Source organism: Saccostrea cucullata, unplaced genomic scaffold, assembly GCF_032062105.1.
Source record: "Saccostrea cucullata isolate Sc308-1 unplaced genomic scaffold, CSIRO_AGI_Scuc_v1 ctg468, whole genome shotgun sequence".
Taxonomy (NCBI): Eukaryota; Metazoa; Mollusca; class Bivalvia; order Ostreida; family Ostreidae; genus Saccostrea; species Saccostrea cuccullata.
In genome coordinates, this window is record NW_026926068.1 from 979,372 (window position 1) to 1,002,764 (window position 23,393).

Genomic DNA, 23,393 nt, shown 5'->3' on the forward strand with positions numbered 1-23,393 from the left:
TGTGGGGTCAACTTTCAATTTGCTACCGTCGGCTATGTACAATGTTTAAGAAAAAAAAGAGTTGGGATGACAGACCTTCTACTCGTCTTCTCCTTGTTCTCAATGAGGTTAAATGAGTTCATGTAAATTTAAAAAAGTTTTTCGAAAGATATAATTACATGTATCACAATTTGATTTCCTCTATTACTAAAATCTAAGTCCAGAATTTTTATTTTCATACATATCTTTTTTTCAAAGTGCGCTATATGCCTCCATGGTAAAAAATGTTTATGTGCATTCTTAACGCACTTTGAAAAATTTTTTCAAAGTGCGTTGAGTGTGTCCAAAATTTAACGCACTTTGAAAAATATTACGCACTTTGAAAATTTTTTTCAAAGTGCGTAATTTTTTCAAAGTGCGTTGCCACATAGCACCTTTCATAAAAATTGGCACATTTTTTATAGCTACAAGTGTTTACACTTTAAAATCTTATTATATAAAGTGAAGCGGATGTCGTTGAACCTTAAAGATTTTGAGTGCCTGTGCCTGACATTTTAGTTCTTTATTGTATAACTGTGTCTTACTCTGGCCTTATATGAGGTCTATACATTTTCATTTTACTAACATGATTACAAAATTATGATTAATGCATAAAAACGTCTGTATTTTTGTGTTAATACACTTGTAAAGTTTTTTTTTCATTGATAGTTAAGAATTTGCTTGGCTACTGCAAGAGTCTATTTTAGTCAAATATACGACTTTAAAACTGCGTTCGTATGGTGTAAGATATGGAGATAACCAACAGTATTCAATATCAAAGTCCATAAAACAATACAAATTGTGATTGTGAGCGAGAGCATGCAGACATCTCCAAATCATCAGAGGTGGTATTAGGTGCCATTGATTATATGCTGAGAAGTGAAATTGCTTGCTTCAAAAAAGACGCCCTATGATTTCCACAAATTACTGCATCGGTCTCTGTTTTAATTATTAAGGTTGTTTAAAGCGATCGCTAATTAAATGCATTCAATTGTTTTCCGAAAAAACATGATGATTGCGAGTATAAAAAGGGGCGCACGTGGCTCATTCCTCTCCTTGTTTGATAGCTTTCCATGCGTTTATGCACTTGTGATAATTGTTTCCTGGCCACGACTCCCACTTAATGAGAAATTAAATCTTAGTTGTTGAGAGATTGTTTACTTTAAACATGTTTAGAATTTGAGATGATGCTGTTTCTGGTGTTTATTTGTATTTTTCAGGTTACATTTATCTATGGATATTTTTATGTTTATGGGCACAAAATTGAGATCTACTTTTAAGCTAAGTGGACTGAAAACTGGCGATATGTTGATGGTGCAGCTTATAGGATATGTCAGGCAAGCAAAGACATTAGTCAATATTATATTAATTATTGTTTATGTTTGATTATTTATTTTACGTGCTTGGTAGAGCATGTAGTGGCTCGCTAAAGCTACCCTAGGAGCAAAACAAGCTTGCTATGGAACGTACTAGGAGCTTGTGTGAGGGATTTGTTTGGTATAACAGTAACCTCGTACCCTCATAGGTATAACGGGTGGCTATTTTTGCCCCTCTCGGTATATTTGGGCTTACCTGTTCGGTATAACAGGTAGTAGCCTCCCTAAGGAATCCCCTTTGAGACAATTACACATCCCAGCTGACTCGCTAAGGGGTACCCTAGGAGTCGATTTATACATATTGTTATACCTTGCTAAGGATTACCCTAGAAGGTGAAGTGCCATAACGCCCTTTACCAATTTAGGTGTGTTGCACCCAATGATTGTTAAATGCTTGTTTGACATTTGTCATTCAAAATTATTAAAGCCTTTATCATCCAAAAACGTGTTTAGTTACTCTAAACCAACTTTTATTCGCGTGCGAGAAATTTTCGCGAAGTTCGCGAGAGACTCGTCATCGCGAATATTTCTTGCCGCGAACCGGTTCTTAAAGACTATGTGTCTATTAAAAAGAGAAACTAAATAAACTTTATCGCGAAAATTAATCGTCGCAAACTAGTTTACCACCGGTCAATCGCGAAATAAAGTCGTCGCGAATAAAAGTTGGTTTACAGCATTTTTTTTTGGAAAAAATATTCTATTAAATAGAAAGCACTTTATTAGAGTGTGTATGAAAAAGAACATAAGTATTTATTCACTAACACAGATTTGTATAGTTTTTAAGTGATGTCACAATCGTCTATTCGAGCCTCTTGATAGACTAACGAGAGTCCTTAACCTAGCTGTACGCTGGGACTAAATTAACATCCGAGTTTCAAAAGTAATATATCGGGTGACAAAAACGTGGACATTTGTCATATCTCGGGGATTCCCAATAATCTATTAATTAAAAAAAAAATTAAAAAAAAACATATAACGAAGCAAATCAAAGGATAAATCAACGCTCAGTTTGAGGTAAAGTTTTAGAGTTTTCATCATATCCGAGATAAAAACTAAAATGAGTATTTTGTGTGCCTCTATGTTCGTCTGCAAACTTTTCACATTTTCGGATTCTTGTCAAGAACAACTGAACCAATTATAGCCAAACTTGCCACGAAGCATCCTTGATTAAGCAGCAAGGTTAAAAGACTCTCGGAGATGCATAGAGGCACTATGTAACAAAATAAAGAATCTGGGGAAATTTTAGTTTAATTTAGCGGTAAAAGCGGATTTGAGGACAAAATAACAGCATTCATTTACTGTACTGTAATATGTTCAATTATTTTGCTATCAGGCATCCTTCTATTTTAATTAAGGTCTTCCGCTCAGGCGGAAGACCTTCTACTGATTCTGATGGTTAAGATTATCAAGGTCTTCCGTCTTCAGCGGAAGACCTTATTGTTTTTCTTAGGTTTCTTTTCCACTATTTTTATTATTGTTTTTTTTTCTTACCGATTTTGTGCGCGCGATTTCTCGAGAACGGCTCGATCGATTTTCATGAAACTTTCAGGTCTGATAGAACATAAAAAAAAACTAGATATATATTTTTTTTGTTTTGATGACGTCACTTCCGGTTCGGAGTTTTCTGCGATTTGGTGATTTTTAGAGGGTCACTTTGTCCGGCAGTTTTCTCAAAAAGTACTAAACACAGAAGCTTGAAAATTTCAGTGATGCTAGAACAACTTTTGGAGAAGTGCACTAAGTATATCACAACTACCGGAAGTACGAAGCGCCGACGCTCGCTATGTCCCAAAAATAGTCCTATCAAGAAATTCAAAATTTTAAGCACCTTTTCAACGATGACTTTTTACCTAGAAATATTTTGTTAAAGCATGTAGAACAAAAAAGGTGTAGAATTTCAAGATCTTTCAAATGACATCTGAAAAAAGGGCTGGCCCCTTAAATCAGGGGCCTGTAGGGGCCGAAAGTTTTTCCTTTATATCTAAAAAAGTATTGAGAATTTGTGATACGTCAAAGAAGCAAAGTTGTTCAAAATATCAAGCTTAATCTAATGAAGTCGTCAAAATACGTCCGGCGTCGTCACTTCCGGTCAAACCGGAAGTAGTCGGAAAACGCGTATTTTTGCCGTTCTTGACAAGTTTTTTGGTAATATTTGTCTCTGGGAGCATTAAAATTAATTTTCCGTCCGTCGTCGTCACTTCCGGTTAAACCGGTCAAACCGGAAATAACAGAAAATTGCTTATTTTTGCAATAATAAACATGGATTTAGAGGAATCAAACCATTTTTCGACGTTATTTCTCATTTTTGCTAGAAATGAAAGCCACTTCCGGTCAAACATGACGGAAGACCTACTCGTTGCTTTGCAACGAGCTTTGCTCTAGTTCCTATTATTCTTTTTTTTTTTTCCTAGACGCCAACTTTGAGACCTCGTAACTCGCTCATTTCTTAACGGATTTCGCTCAAATTTTCAGAGTTTTTGGACGTTACAAAACTCAATTTAAATGTTTTCATACATTTCAAAAATTCCCTTCCGCTTTTGAGTTATTTCCCTTTAAATGAAAATTTGGTGCTGTTTGTTTCCAGACAAAGGCTCAGAAACGACAAAAGCTGGAGCAGAATGTCTACTGCATATAAATACTAGAAGAATTGAAGTTGTGCACATCGGTTTTTCTTTTTCGATTTCAGCGCTCAAAACGGTGCTAGATAGGGGTCAAAAATGAGAATGCATAAAAGCGCAAAAATTTACATCTATTTCCTTATGTATCTTTTAAACTAAAAATAATTTGTTAAGCCATGTTTCACAAATATTGTGCATAATTTTAAGATCTATCATTTGACATCATTAAAAAGGGGCTGGCCCCTCAAATTAGGGGCCAAGGGCGCTCGAAAGTTTTTTGCTTTATAACTTAAAAACGGTAAATATTTCGATATGGTTATCGATTTGAAATGGGTTCTTTAGCATCTTATTGATCTCATGAAAACGTTATTTTGTTCTAGTCATGTTTTATTAGATGAGCAGAAAACTTTTTAGTCCGTGTACAGGTAAGTGATTTTATACGGCAAGTGAAGAAGAATTCTATATGCGTACGTACGCGTATAACACGTATAACTGAAATTAACTGGATAAGAATAATATACCTAGCTAAATTGAATGTTAAACTTTGTTGAAATAAGATTTTTAACGTATTCTCTAGCTGGATGTCATACAGATTACTCAGAGACAACTTTCTCCTTGTATTTAGTTTGAATTACAAGAAGGGAGATAGGAAAAATACTTATCATCTCTCATTCGATTGATACTCAATGTTGCATTATTTATTAAAAAAATCAAGCTTAAAATAATTCACTGTCATTTTATTCATGCATCGTGAATTTTCCTCGGACCTTGACTGTTTTGTTTACAGTTGTGCAACCTGTTTATCGATCGCGCATGCATTGACCTATATACATTCCGGAGGTCAACATTACCGCTCTTTGATCTTTACGCGAGTCCCAGAGTTATCTAAAACGATGCTAGTCATCGATTTACTCAGTTTAAAATCAAGAATTTAATTGTTATTTGCGTAAATCGTAAGAATATTTCTAGACACAAATATAAAGGTTTTCTTGAACATGTACGAGTATTAAAAGATAACTTTGACGAATGAATAAAAGGCGCTGCGATTTTGCTCAGGTACAGATGATTTCTCTGGACGAGTCCATCGGTTACACTGAAAGGTGACGCAGGATGACCTATCGATAACTCTGCCAATTTTGATAGTGATTGTAATTGCACATGTACATAAATTAATGTGAATTCTACCCTTGTGAAGTCCATTATAGTTTCATTATTTAAAGAATCAGGGATATCACTACTGCAACTTAATTGTTTTTAATTTAAACGGATGATTCTATATTATTGGAAAGGTACACATTTTTTAGGCGCCGTCGTCTCCCTCTCAACTTTGAAGTTACATGTATACGGGCCTATATCAAGTTATTCTAATTGTTGCTTATTTATTTCAGAAAAAAATTGCGATGTTGTTTAAATTAGCAATTACAAATAAACATGACAAATGCACACTGTAAATTGTAAGTGGAAGTGACGTTTTCAATTCTCATGAAAATCGAAAAAAAAATTAAGTAACTTTGAGTTTTGCATAATTTTCTACATAACTTATCATTGTATTTTTCCGAATGATATGCTCATAAATTTCTTTTATTTCCTCAAATAAAAAGCTAGAATATCACAATGACACGATTTTATGTGCATGTACATGATATTAACTAAACTACATGCTGTTTTACACAGAAGAGCACCCACCATGAGCTTTAAGAATACGAGAAAAAAAAAGAATAATTAGAAATTCTTATAACAAATGCAAAATTTCTTCCTGTAATTTCATACAAATATTCCAAGCCTTTCTTTCGTGTTTATTGGACTAAAAGAGATTAATTATTAAATTTCCTCTCATTGCGATACGTAACCCCCATGAAATGATACAATGCTTTCCTTCAGAGTCGAGAATGGCAGGTCAGGGCTGGTGATGAAATCCATGATTACTCCATAACCTATTATAATATTAACCAAAAATCATACGCGATATTGTTTTTCGCAGGTTGTCAAATAAATTTAAGAAAAGGTTAGCAAAGATGAGTATGCCGCACTAAACTTTTTTATTCATAAACTATTTAATTTCTAGAGTGTACAATCGAGCATCGAAGTGTGTATATGTACTACATGTACTAGTTTTTTTTTGTTTGTTTGTTTTGTTTTTTTTTTTGGGGGGGGGGGGGGGGGGGGTACCAGTTTTCGCTGCATTTGATTTCCTAAATTTTGCATTGCATTTCCGACAATTAAACAAAGTTAATAGAATATAATTGGTGACAGTAACACAAGTGATTTATAAAACGAAAGTCAAGCAATAAAACGTTAAAGTTTGTATTTTGAAAAATAAATCAAGTCAAGTCACATAAAACAAAGACAGGTTGAAACGCTTACATACAAACGTTTTGGTAACTCGGAATAGTCCAGAGTAAAACTATATTTTCTTGATGACGGAATGTCCAGTACATCTAATGTTCACGTCCGGGATAGTCCACGGCAGTTTTATCACACATACGCAATTATCATACAAGTCGAACGCTCTTTGAGGTTGAGGATTGACACTAATTCCTTAGATAAATACTGACTGACAAATTCCTTTTTACTGTCTTAACTTTACTTGATAGGTAAATAATTTTAGTATATGTTAAAAATAAGCATTAGAAATAATTCTTTTCATAAAATTCAATTCTGTTACATTTCAAATGAATTTGTAAAATTAACTTTATGACAATTGTCATGCTGCAGATCTGTAGCTCGCTAGCTGTTCTAAAAAAAAATTGAGATGGATCACCAGAGAGCTACAGTGCCATCCATATTATCTCAAGTTCAGGCTCAGAAGGACTATTAAAAACGGTTGTAAGGAATGTTTAATTGTAGAAAAATTTAAGGAATGTGTTAGAGACACACGGTAAATAATATTTTTAGATTCAAGCAGTTGAAAAACACGGATATTGAATATAGCTTCAGTGCAATTTTTTTCTAATATTTTCTAGTTTTTTATTCTTCGTATTTCTCAATTTCTCATGTTCAAATAACGTGTATTTATTTTTATTAGGGAACATTAAACCTTATTTGTCAACCAGTCTGACAGTGTCCATCTATCACGAGAACTTTAAACTTGATAATAACTATTGAATGAGTTGAAATAGGACTTTAATTTCATATTTCACATGTGCATTATTTGTGACGTGATTTTCAAATATACTGTGATTTTTAACCCCGTGACCTTGATCTTGACCTACTTAAAAAATAAAATTAATTTAAATTGACCATAACAATTGAAAGCTTTCATTTTATAAACATGTACATGTAATACCTGTGTCAACGCCTTTGAAAATTCATTATGATTTTTTACCCTTTGACCTTGAAGTTTGACCCACTTTTCAAAAACATTAACCATAGTCATACCTTTTGAGAGAAAAGAGATCGATTAGGGCTTTTATTTTACCACTGTGTACATGTATTACCTGTAACAACATTTTTTTTTTGAAAATACCGATATGCTGATTTTGACAACGTGACCTTGAGGCTTGACTTACTTTTCACAATTTTAATCTTGATCATAACTTTTAAATGAGAAGAGATAGGGTTTTCGTATTACACAAAAATCAAATGTATGTGACCTGTGATAAAATCATTACAAATACTAGCATATAATAAACTTTGACCTTGAAGTTAAACCGGCTTTAAACATTGCTTAAAATTGACCATGACTTTTGATAAAGAAAGGATAACGCTTTCATACCTAGATTTACACATGTATACACGTATTAGATGTAACAAGGCCTATCCAAAAAAGTATAGCTTAAGAATTCGTCAATACGGTAGCACACAAATGGCTTTGCTTATCACCAGCGTGTGTCATGGTGTGACGTAAGGTCATTTTAACACGGTCAAGGTCGCAAACATTCCTTTGCTATCATATTTAATAGTAAAACATAAATAAGATGACATCTACCCTTAAAAGATTGCTTTAACATTAGAACGTGGCATGACCTTGACCCAAGGTCATTTCTCCCTGTCCGCCAGCGGAAGACCTTTCTGTTATTCTTAAGTTTCTTTTCCACAGTTTTTATTTTTTTCTTACATATTTTGTGCATGCAAGTTCTCGAAAACGCCTTGATCGATTTTCATGAAACTTTCAGGAATGATAGAACATCAAAAAATCTAGATATGTATTTTTTTTTGTTTTGATGACGTCACTTCCGGTTCGGAGATTTCTGCGATTTTGTCATTTTTAGAGGGTCACTTTGTCAGGCAATGTTCTCAAAAACCATTGAAGGTAGAAGTGTGAATTTTTGAGGGATGCTAGAGCAAACTTTGGAGAAGTGCCTTTTGTATATCACAACTACCGGAAGTACGAAGCGCCGACGCTCGCTATGGCCCGAAAATAGACCTATCGCGAATTTCAAAATTTTTAACATCTTTTCTACGATAGCTTTTTACCTGGAAATATTTTGTTAAAATATATAAAATAAAAGAAGTGTAGAATTCCAAGATCTTTCAAATGACATCTTGTAAAAAGGGCTGGCCCCTAAAATTAAGGGCCTAGAGGGACCGAAAGTTTTTTCTTTATATCTCAAAACGTATCGAGAATTTGTAATACATCAAAGAAGCAAAGTTGTCCAAAATGTTAAGCTTAATCTTTTGGCGTCTTCAAAATACGTCCGGCGTCGTCACTTCCAGCAAATCCGGAAGTGGTCAGAAAACGCGTATTTTTGCCGAGCTTGGGAAGTTTTTGGGTAACATGTGTCTCTGGGAGCATAAAAATTAAATATCCGTCCGTCGTCGTCACTTCCGGTCAAACCGGAAGTAGCAAAAATAGCTTATTTTTGCATTAATTAACATAGTTTTAGATGATTCAACCCATTTTTTGGCGTTATTTCTCATTTTTGTTAAAAATGAAAGCTACTTCCGGTCGAACAGGACGGAAGACCTACTCGTTGCTTTGCAACGAGCTTTGCTCTAGTTTTCTTTATAAAATTCAATTCAATCGTGTATTGAATTAATTAGATTTTGGTGATCTATTTTTTTTTAATTTAAGCCTTAGAATATCTAAAGAGAATCCAAAGTGTACAAGTCCATTTAGGAGAACACGAGCTACTCTAACTATCCCTTATCAAGAAGGTACATGTTAAAAAAAATGACCTATATACACCCTTCTAACTATACTTTCGAAGGCAACATATCTCAGTATTTGAAATTATTTTTCCGAGGTTCTCTTCTTCCCATTGTTACCTTCAAATCAGCACATTCCATCTCGAATACATCCGAGGACATATCAATAAATTAATGAAAAAAAACAATCTATATCTGTAACAATAAAATGAGATAAAATTAGTTATCTGTGACATACTTAAACATTCGACCATCAAATTAAGTGTTACAAATATAATAATTTATTTTAATTTCCTTTTCATTATATTTTAATTATTTGTTTTTTTTTGTTCCTCGTTTTTATTTCTATAATTTTATCGACGCCTTGGAATTGTTAGGTCGTAAGTGCCACTTACGACCTTTAAGTGATTTTAGATATTCAATATGCTAATATTAAATCACGTTTTCTGGCAAAAATGGTGGTCATATTCCGAATAGTTACCATGATAACGCAGAATACACTGAACCAAACTTCTAAGTGTTCACCTCACATTTTTGAAGTTTTAAAGAACAAATGCAAACAATAAATAAGTTCTTTAATTCTTAATTGGTTATTTATGCATATATAAGTTCAACGTAAATTTCATGTAAGTATCTCGTAATAATTTTAAGCAAAGTGTCAAGGAAATGATGTACCCTCAAAATGAAAATTCGCACAAAAAGGACTACTCGCTCTTTTACTTCAAGACAATCTTTATTGTTGGATACCATGTATCCCTAAATAGGAAATTGACCCATCTGTTGCCACAAAAAAAACATATGTACTGCATACTAGATCTTTCCAAAACCATTGAAATTGTGAGGAAAAGGAGGGGGCTTTGACATTTCTTTTCAAATCCCAAATGTGTTCAATGGGATTCAGATCTGGGAATTTGACAGTGTATCGTCACACAAGTACCTTTTGGTCAATATCCTTGGGTGTTTAGCACGTAATTAAGTGCGCTACTTTAAGGATGATGCAAACTGCTTGAGCTGATATAAGACTGCCATGAGCACCGATTTCTTATAATTTTCGTACTTTTGGAATGGTTTGTTTCCATGTTTCTAAGATTTTTTCAGGATACTTGAACACTCTCTTTACCTGGTATAACGCGAAATTTTCTCCCACGATGAATATTAAGGTCACTTCCGATGTGATTAAATTTTATCAAAAACTTTCAAATTGTTTGTGAAAAAATGAGCACAGCCTAAACAAAAATGTGTTTAAATGGATTTTTGATATTGTTTGATAATCTTTAAAAGTAATATCAAGTACAATTAAGCACTAAAATAAAAATGAGTAAAATGTGGTGCGAAGATGGTCCAGATATCAATAATCCAACGGCTCTCCCCTCTACATCAATGACTATTTTGCCAATGTTTTGTGTTTTTTTTACTGAAATCGGTTTTAAAAATTTGATAATGATCACAAAAAGATGCTTATTACACAAAACACGTGCTGCAAAGAACGGATTTATTGTTTTTAAGCTTCGTCAAGGAACATTGGTTTTCATCGGTGATATTGAATTTTCTTTCTACAATTGCTGAGAAGACTCATTTCTTGTAATAGTGTGAAAATATCATACCATTGTATAGAGTAGTTTTTAAATAAATGCATTTATTAAAGTGAACACTTAGAAGTTTTGTTAAGTGTAATATTTTGTCGTATCTACAACCCATCGATATAAAAGGTTGAAAGTGGTACATACGACATTATTTGCTACCATGCAGTTAAATTTGAAAAGTCGTATGTGGCAGATACGACCGTTCATTAAAACTTCCGGAATTATTTTTCAACATAGTTTACCGATTTTGTATGCATAAAATAACGAAGAAATGAATAGTTGAACAAATAGCTTTGGATAAGATTATTAAATTGATAAAAATGATTATATAAGAAGCACAAGAAAGCAAAGCTTGATTTAGTGCATTCCTGAATGTACTAGATATAAATGAACAAAAAAGCAAGAGGCCCACGGGCCTTATAGGTCACCTGAGTATTGTAGAACATCTTTCAAACAATTAGATTTGGTTCGTGTTTTAAACCAGAAGCCATGAAATTCACAATTTTTAAAAAGGTACCATTGCTTAACATAGGTATTAACTTAGCATGCTTACTCTTCTTACATAATTATGTTTTACCCAGAAGTAGATCAGAGTAACAAAAAGAAAGTGCCCTTCCACTTTATACCCAGTTGTGCATCTCACCCAAAAACAACCACTGACCCAGGGGCCACATATTTCAAAATTTTGCAAATTTTATCATACATTGTAGAATGGTTGATTAATACCAAAAGGCCGATTTCAAAGCATTTATTTATTATCAGACTATGTACATGCAACCCCCCCCCCTCGTCTCACCTAAGGGGCATAAAAACCAACCACTTTGCTAGATACACCTTTCTTCATCCTAAATATAAATACTTGGATCATTGGCAGAAAACCAAGAAGCAAAGGAAAATATTTTCAAAGAATTTATGGATTTTTATTATATAATCAATAGAGCCCTGCCCTAACACCCAAACCACTAACCCTTGGGCCATAAAATTCACAATTTTATAGGAGGCACTCTTGCTCATCATTATTATGTACTTAGTTAGTTTATTTAATTCCCAGAAGAAAAGAAAAACGATTTTCAAAGAATTAATGCATTTTGACTATTTAATCAATAGAGCCCCGCCCTAACACCAAAACCCTTGACCCTGGGGCCATAAAATTCACAATTATGGAAGAGGAACTCTTGCTTATTATAACTATGTGTTAGTTTGTTTATTTAATACTCAGAAGCAGAGAAGAAGATTTTCAAAGAATTAATGCATTTTCCTTTTATAATCAATAGAGCCCCGCCCTTACACTAGAACCCCTGACCCTGGGGCCATAAAATTCACAATTTTAGAAAAGGCTCTCTTCTCATCATATCTACGTGTTTAGTTAGTTTATATAATACCCAGAAGCAGAGAAGAAATACATAATTAAATTGATAAATAGATGCACGTGCAATATGCATTGCTATGGACATGTGCATAATATTAAACATGAGTCTGTCACACTATTTTGAGAAAAAAAAAACCCAGCATACAATCGATTAATCAATCGAACATAATATGTTAGATTAATGATATATTGGTGTAAGATATTTGATTTTTAAACATACATGTAATTATTGATTATCGAAAGTAAACTATGTTACATGTACTTGTTAAATAAAATCATGCAAAATGAATCCAAAGATTTTTTTTTATTAAAAAACTACTATCCCCTTTTCAGTAGTGCTTTCATCTTAAAATGTGTTCATTTTTATAAATAGGGAATCCCCCTCCTTTAAATTTACGTCATACTTTTCCCTTGATAGAAATTTCATCTCTAAAGCGCTTCTGGGTCCTTTGAAAATCGGTATTATTTAAATTGCTAGTGCACAAACAATATAATAGCAAAATTAAACATATTTCTTATCGATAAATATCAGAGGTCACAAAATGATGAGGATCTTTAAGTGTCTCCATAAAAAATGTTGATATACACTATTAAGGCATATTAATTTTGCTTTTCAAAGTGCGTTAAATGTGTCCCAAACCAAACATAAAATGTGTCTTAGATATTTATAAATACAAAAGAGGCGACACACTATTAGATATTTTCCTTGGTTATGATTAATTCAAAATGGAAACGCAGAGGAAGTATCAAACTGCATGTCATTTAAAGGAAGCTTCTTTTAATATGACCGCTCACGGTAGCCTAGTGGTAGAGCGTTCGCTTCGTGATCGAGAGGCCCGGGTTCGATTCTCGTTCGCGGCGCCGCGTCATACCTAAGACGTAAACAAAGGTAGTGACTGTTCCTTCGCCAAGCGCTCGGCACTAGAAGTGAAAGTCATGGGTCTTTCTGATATGACCTTAAAAACGTAGGTCCCGTGTCATGGTAGGCGCTGGCACGATAAAGAACCCTCACTGCTCAATGGCCCTGAGTGCCGAGTACAGGTCTAAATTTGAAGTCCTTCACCGGCATACGGTGACGTCTCCATATGAGTGAAAAATTCTCAAGAGGGACGTTAAACAATATACAATCATGGGATATTTTGAATACGGTAACAAAAAATCGAAATTATCATCCTTTTTAGATTAATATTTTTAATATGACAGTCGCTTTCCCTAAATTTTGTTATTCTCTAGTAGCCACCACGACTTCACCGTAAGAAGCTACTGTACAGTTGTTATATAATTATATTGTAAGTCAGCAACAATATAACTGTTAAACGTTATGAATAAAAAAAAAAATTGTGAATCTCTTCTTTGTGCCTTGTTTTTAATGTACATGTAAGTTTAAAACATGCTGCTGATAGTCTTACTAGTCGTATCTATCATAATAAAAAAAGAATTGTCTTGTATGATTCATTTGTCTTATCCAAATTGACAATGTCTTTAAATCCATAAGCTATTTAAGGAGGGGGGGGGGGGGCAAATTACCCGTCAGGTATTCATAACTATATCTTTTCTAAAGAATCCTTACAAACAAAGATATATTGAAGGTTCCAGTAGATGTTCAAACAAGCCTTTTTCTTTACTCCTCACTAAAATATAAACAGCAGTGAAGGAGAAACGTCAAGAGTTATGTGTAACAAAATATCCAAGAAGTAGTCTGAATCAAATATGGATACTGAAAAATTCAAAAAGCTTTTGGACAATTTGAAATCAAGATTTTACCACAATCAACAGCTTGAAGGTCATACGAAAGAGTTCATAACACTAGGATTTTACTTTTTAAACATAAACACTGGTATGAAAGAATGTTAAATTACGTTTGCTAAAAAAAAAATTGCCTTTGCGTAACAGAAAGAAAAATGAAGGCCTAAACTTGTCCACTTGATGCATTTGTTACCCACTTATCGTTCTTGATTTTGTGTTTGTATGACGTCACAAAGACCCACTGACGTAAACAACGCAATAGATCTAGTATAATTTTACTGTATTTTATTCAGTTAATTTTGTCTTTTTGTGGGTATAAATGTGATTGTGTTTTAAGATAAGCTATCTGGTTCTAAATAACAGTTTACTCTATTTGAACTTAACGTTAATTGGGCACAGCAACAGAAAACGAGAGATTTTCATAGTAAGATGATCCTGATGAAACCCCGTTGAATTCAAGATTTTTCAACCCAGCCAAAATTAATTATTTTAAATTAATACCATAAAAACAACAATCTTATTGTTTGTTTGTATTAATACGTATATTACACATGATGCAACCCACCGACTCTCCTTTTCCCTAAATAAACACGGCGATATTGAAGTTCATGATAAACGTGGATCTATCAAAGGTCGGCGTATTTGAATGCACGCCTCTGAAATCTGAAACACGAGAACTAATAAAAATGATTCAAAGAAATAGGTTGATGACGACATCATCGTAATTTTGCTGTCAATAAAAACGTGAATTTAAAAACTTACCAGTATTTCGAGTATATAATTTACATACATGAATATACATGTACCTTAATGTTACGGTGCTGATACTTTTATAACAGTTTGATTGAGTAACTGTGCATGCAGTTTTAAAATACTCATACAGTGCGTGCATAAGATGATTAGTAAAAAGAAACCTGGCCATTCCCTTAATGCCTGTTGTTTGCGAGACTGAACATAAACAATTTTAAAAATTAATATTTTTACAGTTTAACATTTTTTTAAAAAGCAGAGTATAATCCATGTGAAATAAACTGATATCAGTTTAGAAATTTTGATCTGTAAATATAGAAACGTAGGATTACATAGATATAGAATTGCGTTTAAAGTCTGGCTTTTTAAAATTATAATATTTAAAAGGGCATAGTGTTATGTGTAAATGTACCAATTCTTGTAAAAAAAAATACGGGATGAGAAAGGGAAAGTCAAAGAAAGGAGTAAGGAATAATTGCTTTCTCTCTCTATATATCTCATTTTGAAATGTAGAATGTACGAGGGCCGTTCAAAAAAAATACAGAAATATGTATCTTAAAGATTCCAAAAAAATTTTGGGCAAAAAAATTCTACTAAAATTATCGGTATGTTGATATCGCTGAAAGAGATGTACGGCGCACGACAAAATAATTGAAGCAAAAGCAAGCGGATTCAAAAATTTAACTCATTGATTTTCTAAAATTCGCAATATTTTTCAACACTTTTCTCAAACGTACCTTTAATATGTTCTATTATTAATGTAATTAGATTTCGGACGTAATATTTGAAGAATTAACAGAAATATAGTGATTTTAATCTGATGCAATTCCCGTGAAAACGACTGTGAAAATGACGTCTCATGATTTGACGGCGCACCACACTTTTGTTAAAATATGTGTAATGCTCGAGATATCATAACATAGATCCAAAATATGCGTAATAAAACACGTAGTAAACTAGGCTACTCGTGACATTCGCCCACAAATAGCAAATTAAAATTTTAGACAGTTAGACCTCTGTAAAATGCTAAACGGGAGGACGGGAATTAGATTATAGACGAAAAGTTAACTTTATCCGGACTGTAAAGAACGTGACTGAGAGTCACCAATATCACACTATATCTCATAAGTAATTTTTGGTTTTAAAACAAAAAAAAGAATATTCTTTACTTGTTTAATAGATTTTAAGCTTGACCAGAAATGGTGTTTTGAAGTTGAGTAGATAAGGTAACTCAAACTATACAGATACTCAAGGGAAAATGTTAAGATCACATATTTTTATGATGCTTGTGACGTAGAAGATTTAGCTGCGCCGTGACTTAATGGTTTGTCCTGAAAAACCACTCAAAATTTATACCAATTTACAACATTTTGATATGAAATTTTGAAGACCATATAAGTAAAGATTCTTTTATATTATTTGTGAAATTTTGCCCGATTATGTCGTCAAATACCTTTACAGAGCAACAAGTCCGCGTAATTTTTGAACGGCCCTCGTACAGTACCATTTTTTTTTATTTTTGACTGGTAAAGCACACCATACATTTGCACGGCACACATACTGCATGCCCATACAGCTTGTGTGTACATTTAATCAGAATAATTTTAATGACAAAATGACAAGTTACATGGATATATAAATACTGTATATGCACATATATATTTACCGTATATGTAAAGACTTTCACAACTGATAAAACGTGGCTAATCATGCAGATCGACCGGCCGATTGAGGGTTCATGAATCATGAATATTAGGCTAAATCAAAGAGAATCGATGATTAAGTCATTTTCTTAAAATCTATTTTTTTTTCTTGAAAGAAGATAGCATTTTGTGTTCCTGTTAAATATATTTTAGATACACATTTTCTATTTTTAAGTGTTTGACATGATTACCGTCCCCGTGAGTTCATGGAGTAGCGGAGTCTGTCATGTCAAATCTTTTATATAATATGTTTGGGAGGGGATTTAATTTTGAACAATGCATGTAAATAGTGCATGCAAAATGAAAATTGCTCTGATTTTCAATTTATCTCTACCGGCTGAATGGTTAGAACTTCAATAAATCTACTGTCTCATTGTTCTATTTTTGTCTCATCCAACTTTGTTTACCTCTGTGTATTTCAATATAAAAACCGAAACCGGAAGCGATCAAAATCACGCCTCGAAAAACATCGTTTTATTTATTTTGCATGGTGGCCGCATGCAAAGAACAGAATGATATTTTGGGATATAATTCATTGCGTCATTTTAAACAATCTATTAAATTTTTACTGTGTTGTTTGCGTGCGGCCGTTGTAAAGACGAATAATGACCCCCATCGAATAATGACCGGGGGTCATTTTTCAACGACAAAAAATGACCCCCACCCGTAGAAAAAAATCATTTTTTGTAGAAAAAGGGTCCTAGGGGGTCATTATTTTATATGTTAGTCCTATAAAATAATGACCCCCATTGAAAAATGACCCCCTTTAAAGTGATACAAAATATTCACTCTTCGATATCTTTTTTACACCGAAACTAATTTTAACATTTTCTGTAACCAGAAAAATACAAAAAGTCGTACGAAATAATTAAGAGATTCACGTAGTCTTTCAATGCTAAAATTGTGTTTGAAAAGAGATTCTTTAATTGTCAAGTAAATAAAATTTCTTTTTAATATTCCTCCTTATAATGTTTGCTTAAAGAATGATATTCCACTTGTTTTTAGAAATCAAACCATGCAAAAATTAGGTTTAAATACTCTTTAATAGGAAAAATTAAATTTTCCGTCATTTCAACTTTCAGTTTGTTTAAGTTTGGCAAATCATATTTGACAATGAAAGAGGAAGAACCCCTCCCCCCCCCCCAAAAAAAAAGAACATTACGTTAAATCAAAACAAAAAAAATAATAAATGAAAAGCAAAAATATAAATAAGACTCTATACCTTTCAATAATTCTGAAAGAAGCTCTAGATAAGATATTGAAATGAAGTTAAGCCTTCACACAAGTACTATCATATCATAATTTACTTCGCCATGATTAAAGCATACTTTAAATGTTGGTGGAGGTATACTTGAAAGAATTGTGGCAAAGTAACAGTTAACAATTAGTAGAATAGTAGATTATTTTTAGCTCATTTTTAATTCCTTCTTATAGAAAAATAAAGGTAGGGTGTTTTTTTTTTTTACTTTTGTTCAATATCGACTTCCTCCTAAATAAGAAAGGGGGTGGGGGTAAGTATAAGACCTAAAAATATGCTCTGTTAAGCTATGGGCTAGTGTAAAATACACAGTCATTCTAATGCAAAAACTATACTTGTGGACATAAACTTATGATTTAGCACACAGTATTCATTACATTTTTTAACGTAGAACCTACTTCGTATGACATCAAATTTTCCCGTACTTGACAGCTTCAATAAAAATGGTAGAAAATACTGCATTTTGAAATTCACAGAATTCAATCATGCCAACATAATCTTGATTCAATTCATATATTTTTGGTTAACAATGCTTAATGGCAATATATTTCTGGAATAAGAGAAAATATGTAGGCACATTTTATTTACTAGATCTAGACCTGAAGTTGACAAACCCAAGACTATCTAGTGTAATGAAATTACAATGTACATACAACTTTCGTAATAATTTGAATGGTATGTAACCATTTAGAAGAAATGCATAAATCGTAAGCAATCTTTAGTTGCCAGCTATATAGTGTAATATCTTGATGAAATGTGTCTAAGTCAAAGATGTAAGTGTTGTAGATCGTTTGATCATGTGTACATTTTTGTAATATCTATAATGAAATGATGTGCATTCCTTTTAACGATTATTTGTTACCTATTCATATTCTTGGTGTTTGATTACAATTTTTCTATTAAATATGATCTTATTAAAGAAAAAGTACAATTTCTGATAAATATTTAATCTGAAAGTAACCCCAAACAGTAATTTAATTATTAAATCCCGTGTAAGTGCAAAAAGGTCAAGAATATGAGTATCGGTCATCTTTCATTAGTTAGAGGGGAAAGGTATATATTTTAATCATTTTTGTAATCATTTGGCTATGTTCTTCATCATATTGAAGATTGAAAACATTGTGACAAAGACGTCTAAAAATATTTACAAATATAGGGTGAATAATTGACTAAAAATAATAGAGTTCATTTGACTATTTTTTTTTAATGGTGGACTTATCTTTTATGTTAATTGAATAAAAAAGAAATTATTCTTGATAAAATATTGTTTAATATTATTCAGTTAAACAAGTTTATAAACGACGATGTTTGAAGAAGTATTTTTGTGATTTTTCATATTCCGTTTATGACAAGTACCCCTAAAAATATTTGAAAATGTGAAGTCGCAGTATATGTAATTACCATACCAAGTTTCACAGCCTGTTCTAGATTAAAAAACAAGGAAACATATCATGAAATCTTAACTGATTGATAAGCAAGTACTAATTTATCATTTTGAAAAGTTTGAAAATCTTGTGACAAAGATTTTTCCGACATACGTTCAACCTTAATTCTTGTTTTACTCCACTCTTTTACTCAGTTCTGAGTATATTTTTCAGAGAATTTAATATGAAAATCAGAACAAACATTTTCATTGTTGTAACGTCTTCTTTATAATATATATTAATATGAAAAGTTAATTGAAGACCATTTCTTTTTATGTCCCCGTAATCGAAGATTCGGGGGAATATAGTTTTATCGTGTTCGTCTGTATGTCCATCTGTCTATCTGGTGGTTTGTTTGTCCGCAAAAACCTTAACCTTTACCATAACTTTTCATTTATTGGAGCTATGACTTTCATATTTAATATGTATATCCCTTGTGACAAGACTTTACTTTGGGTACCAACAAATTTGACCTTTTGACCTTTACCTTGGAGTTTGTCCCATTTTACACAAAAATGCCAAATTTTTACTTTGGCCATAACTTTTAAACGGTAGATACTAGTACTCTCATACTTCAAATATGTAGCTGTTTGGCATTACCTTTCATTGGATTCTAAAAATCTTGACCTTTTGACCTTGACCTTGGAATTTTCCTTATGATTTTTTTTTACCTTGGCCATAACTTTTGAACGGTAAGGGCTAGGGTATTCATACTTCACATATGTAATCCTTGTTACATTAAACATTTTCTTAAGAAATCATCAACTTTGACCTCTGAGTTTGACCTACCTTTCAAAAACTTATCCTTAGCCATTACTTTTGAACAAGTGGTGCTAGGGCTTTCCTATTTTGCAGTTGTATTTCTGGTGAGAAGACCCTACTTTGGGTAACAATATATTTAAATTGCATTTAAGAAAAGTTTAATCTTCGCTATGTTGCCATACAGGGGCATAGCTGTTTCATAAACACATCTTTTTATATATGAGGATTTGCGGATAAGAGATGGATACCTCAAAGCGTAACAGACGGACGGACGGACATCCCAATCACTATATACCCTCCCGCTTTTCAAGCGGAGGATATAATAATATATTAATACTGCTGATTTTTTCTGTCAGTTCGATGATTTCCAACATCAAAAAACAATGTCTACTAACCCTTAAGGCTTGATAAATCTTTTACTCCTTTAGATTCTGAATCATTGCATTTACCTTACAATATAGCTATAATTGTATAATGTTATGAGACCAACATATCATCAGTTTATTCCCAATTAGCCCAGGAGAGCATTTTGGTCAATATGCTTCTTTATCCAATTTTTTTTGCCCCCTAAGAAATTTAGCTTTAATCTACAGGGGGTCATTTTTCTACGGGGGTTATTTTTCTTCACGTGGGTTCTGCAAATTTTTAGGGAAGTGACATTTTTTCTACGGGCAAAAGGGTCATTTTTCTACGTCGAATAATGACCGGGGGTCATTTTTCGCTGTCGAAAAATGACCCCCGGTCATTATTCGATGGGGGTCATTATTCGTCTTTACACCGTATCTAAATCTCGTATGGAAAGTGAGAATTTGATGGAAATTTCTGAATTTCGGAAAAATCACACAAGTTCACATAGAGATAACTCAACTACAAATCAAATATTGAAAATCTTATCGCTATTTACATCAAACCTGACATCTCGATATATGAAAACTAAACGATCTTGACGTTATTCAAAGTTTCTATTGCATTGTCTTGTTAGCATTCGATTGCTTTTTACCTGAGATTTAATTGGAATTAAAAGGTTTATAATAAAAGATTTGGTATTAAAATATTCAGAAAAACAAGCTCTTTCAGACACAGTCAAAAACCATTTTTCGAAAATGTGGTCACGAAGGCCTCTTTTCGCCTGATGCAACTCATATTATGAATTGACAAAAAAGGTGAGTGTTTGTTAAATATCTATTGTCGACCACCCTTTTAATATCAATATTTATAAATGGATTTATACGGGGATTCCCAATATTCCTAAAAAAACAAAGCTAAAGAAAATCTACGGAAAATAGCACCTAGTCAATAAAGGTAAATTTATTTTAAAATGAAACTGGATATCGAAGATTACTTCGTTTGGAAGTGAAATGCAAGTTGAAGAAGGTATTTTTTAAGATGAGGTAAGAACAAATTGTTGTTAATTTCGTAAATGATAATAGAGTGCACTATTTTTGTTTTATAAAAACAAGCATCAGCATCAGCATTAGTAGCATCAGGATAGAGTAAGCATCAGCATCAGAATAAAAAAAAAAAACGTATTACCAGGACCAGCATCAGTTAGCAAATTATTTGAGGATAGAAGTAGCAATGACCTATTTTAAAACCAGCATAGGCCTACTTAAAATCAGGATTGTGGTGGTTTACTAAATAGTACAGATTTTGTTTTTAACAAAACGAAACTGCGAATAGATATAGTCGGGAAAAAATACGAATAATATATTTCTTGCAGTTAAATTATTTTAAAAAAAAATCCTCAGATAAATATTAATTTAACGTAGAACCTACGTCGTATGACATCATAACTGGTGGATGTGTTTAACCTGTGCTAGATGCATTATGACGTCACAATTAATTCAATGTCACTTTTTCCTGGACAGCTTCAAAAGAAATGGTAAAAAATACTGCATTTTGAAATTCACAGAATTTAATTTAAAAATTATGCCGAAATAATCTTAATTGAATTCATATCTTCTTTGGTTTATTATGCTTAATCATGTTAATGGCAATATATTTCTGGAATAAGAGAAAACCTGTAGGCCCCTATCATTTACTATAGATCTAGACCTGAAGTTGACAAACCCAAGATTATCTAGTGTAATGAAATTACAATGTTTACAACTTTCGTAATAATTTTAATGGTATGTAACCATTTTGAAGGAATGCAAAATTCGTAAGAAATCTTTAGTTGCCAGCTAAATAGTGTAATATCTTGATGAAATGCGTCTAAGTCAAAGATGCACGTGTTGTAGATCGTGTGTAAATTTTTGTGATATCTATGATGAAATGATGTGCATTCCTTTTCACAAATATTTGATCTATTCATATTCTTGTTGTTTGATTACAATTTTCTGTTAGATATTGATCTTTTTTTTTTAAATTTAAGGTACAATTTCTGATAAACATTTAATTTGAAACTAACTCAAAACAGTCTTTTAATTATCAAATCCCGTATAAGTGCAAAAAGGCTAAGAATATGAATAATGGTAAATAGCCTATCTCTCATTAGTAAGAGGGGAAATGTATTTATTTTAATCACTTTTTGTAATAATTTTGTATGTTCTTCATCATATTAAAGATTGAAATCATTGTGACAAAGACTTCTAAAAAATATTTACAAATGTAGGGTGCAAAACTGGCTAAAAATAATAGAGGCATTTTTTGTGATTTTCATATTCCCTTTATGACAAGTACCCCTAAAAATATTTGAAAATGTGAAGTCGCAATATGTAATTATCATACCAAGTTTCACAGCCTGTACTAGATTTAAAAACAGGGAAACATATCATGAGCTTTTAATTGATTGATAAGCAAGTACTAATTTATCATTTTGAAAAATTTGAAAATCTTATGACAAAGACTTTTCCGATATAGGTTCTACCTTAATAGCAATAACCCTGTGGTCTTTTTTAATCCGAATAAGCTGTGCACCACCCGTCTCATGGAGACAACACCTTAGACGTAAACATAGATAGTAACTTACTGTTCTTTCGCCAAGCGCTCGGCACTAAAACTGAACGTTAAAGGCCGGTACACACGGTAAGGCTTGCCTTATATGTCATGAAACTTAAGTTCTAGCCTTACCGTTTGTAACCCTTAATACACGCTTTTGGAGCCTTACAAGTCTGACTTTAGAATAGAACACTACTCTATTTTCTAATACAAGACTTAGCTGACTTTTAATTCTTGACCGATGTAAACCATTTATTCAAAGTTCAATTCTATTTTTATAAAGACCATACATGTACACGTTGGTATATTGAAGAAAACATAGAGTATATTCGAGTAAGATAATGAAAATATCTACAAATACTTCAGATAACCTCCTCCTCCATGTTAAGAAGTGTGGATGCACTGGTCAGTAAAACTATGTCAAAGTCCTAGCTAGTAATCTATTCTGTTTAATAATGCGCACTGTTTAAAGTTAAAAACGCATGGCATTTATGTAAATGTTGTTTATAATATAGTTAGTCTTGCCTTAGCGTGTTGACATGAGTGCCGTGCGTCCTTCAAAACGTACGGTTTTCGACTTATAAGGCAAGCCTTACCGTGTGTACCGGCCCTTACGGGTGTGTCGGATATGACCTTAAAAACGTAGGTCCCGTGTCACGGTAGGCTTTGGCACGAAAACCTCTCACTGCCTAATGGCCCAGAGTGCCGAGTATAGGTCTAAATTTGAAGCCCTTCATGAGCATACAGTGACGTCTCCA

At 32.8% G+C, this 23,393-nt stretch overlaps 1 protein-coding gene across 1 annotated transcript in view; it reads left to right on the top strand.

Annotated features, from left to right (window-relative positions):
* Positions 1-2,290: 2,290 nt before the first annotated feature.
* LOC134270648 (uncharacterized) overlaps positions 2,291-23,393 on the top strand; it is a 32,392-nt gene continuing 11,289 nt past the window's right edge. The window contains exon 1 of the mRNA XM_062752886.1: positions 2,291-2,408. The gene's annotated coding sequence lies outside the window, so the exon portion shown is untranslated. The remainder of the gene's footprint in view (positions 2,409-23,393) is intronic.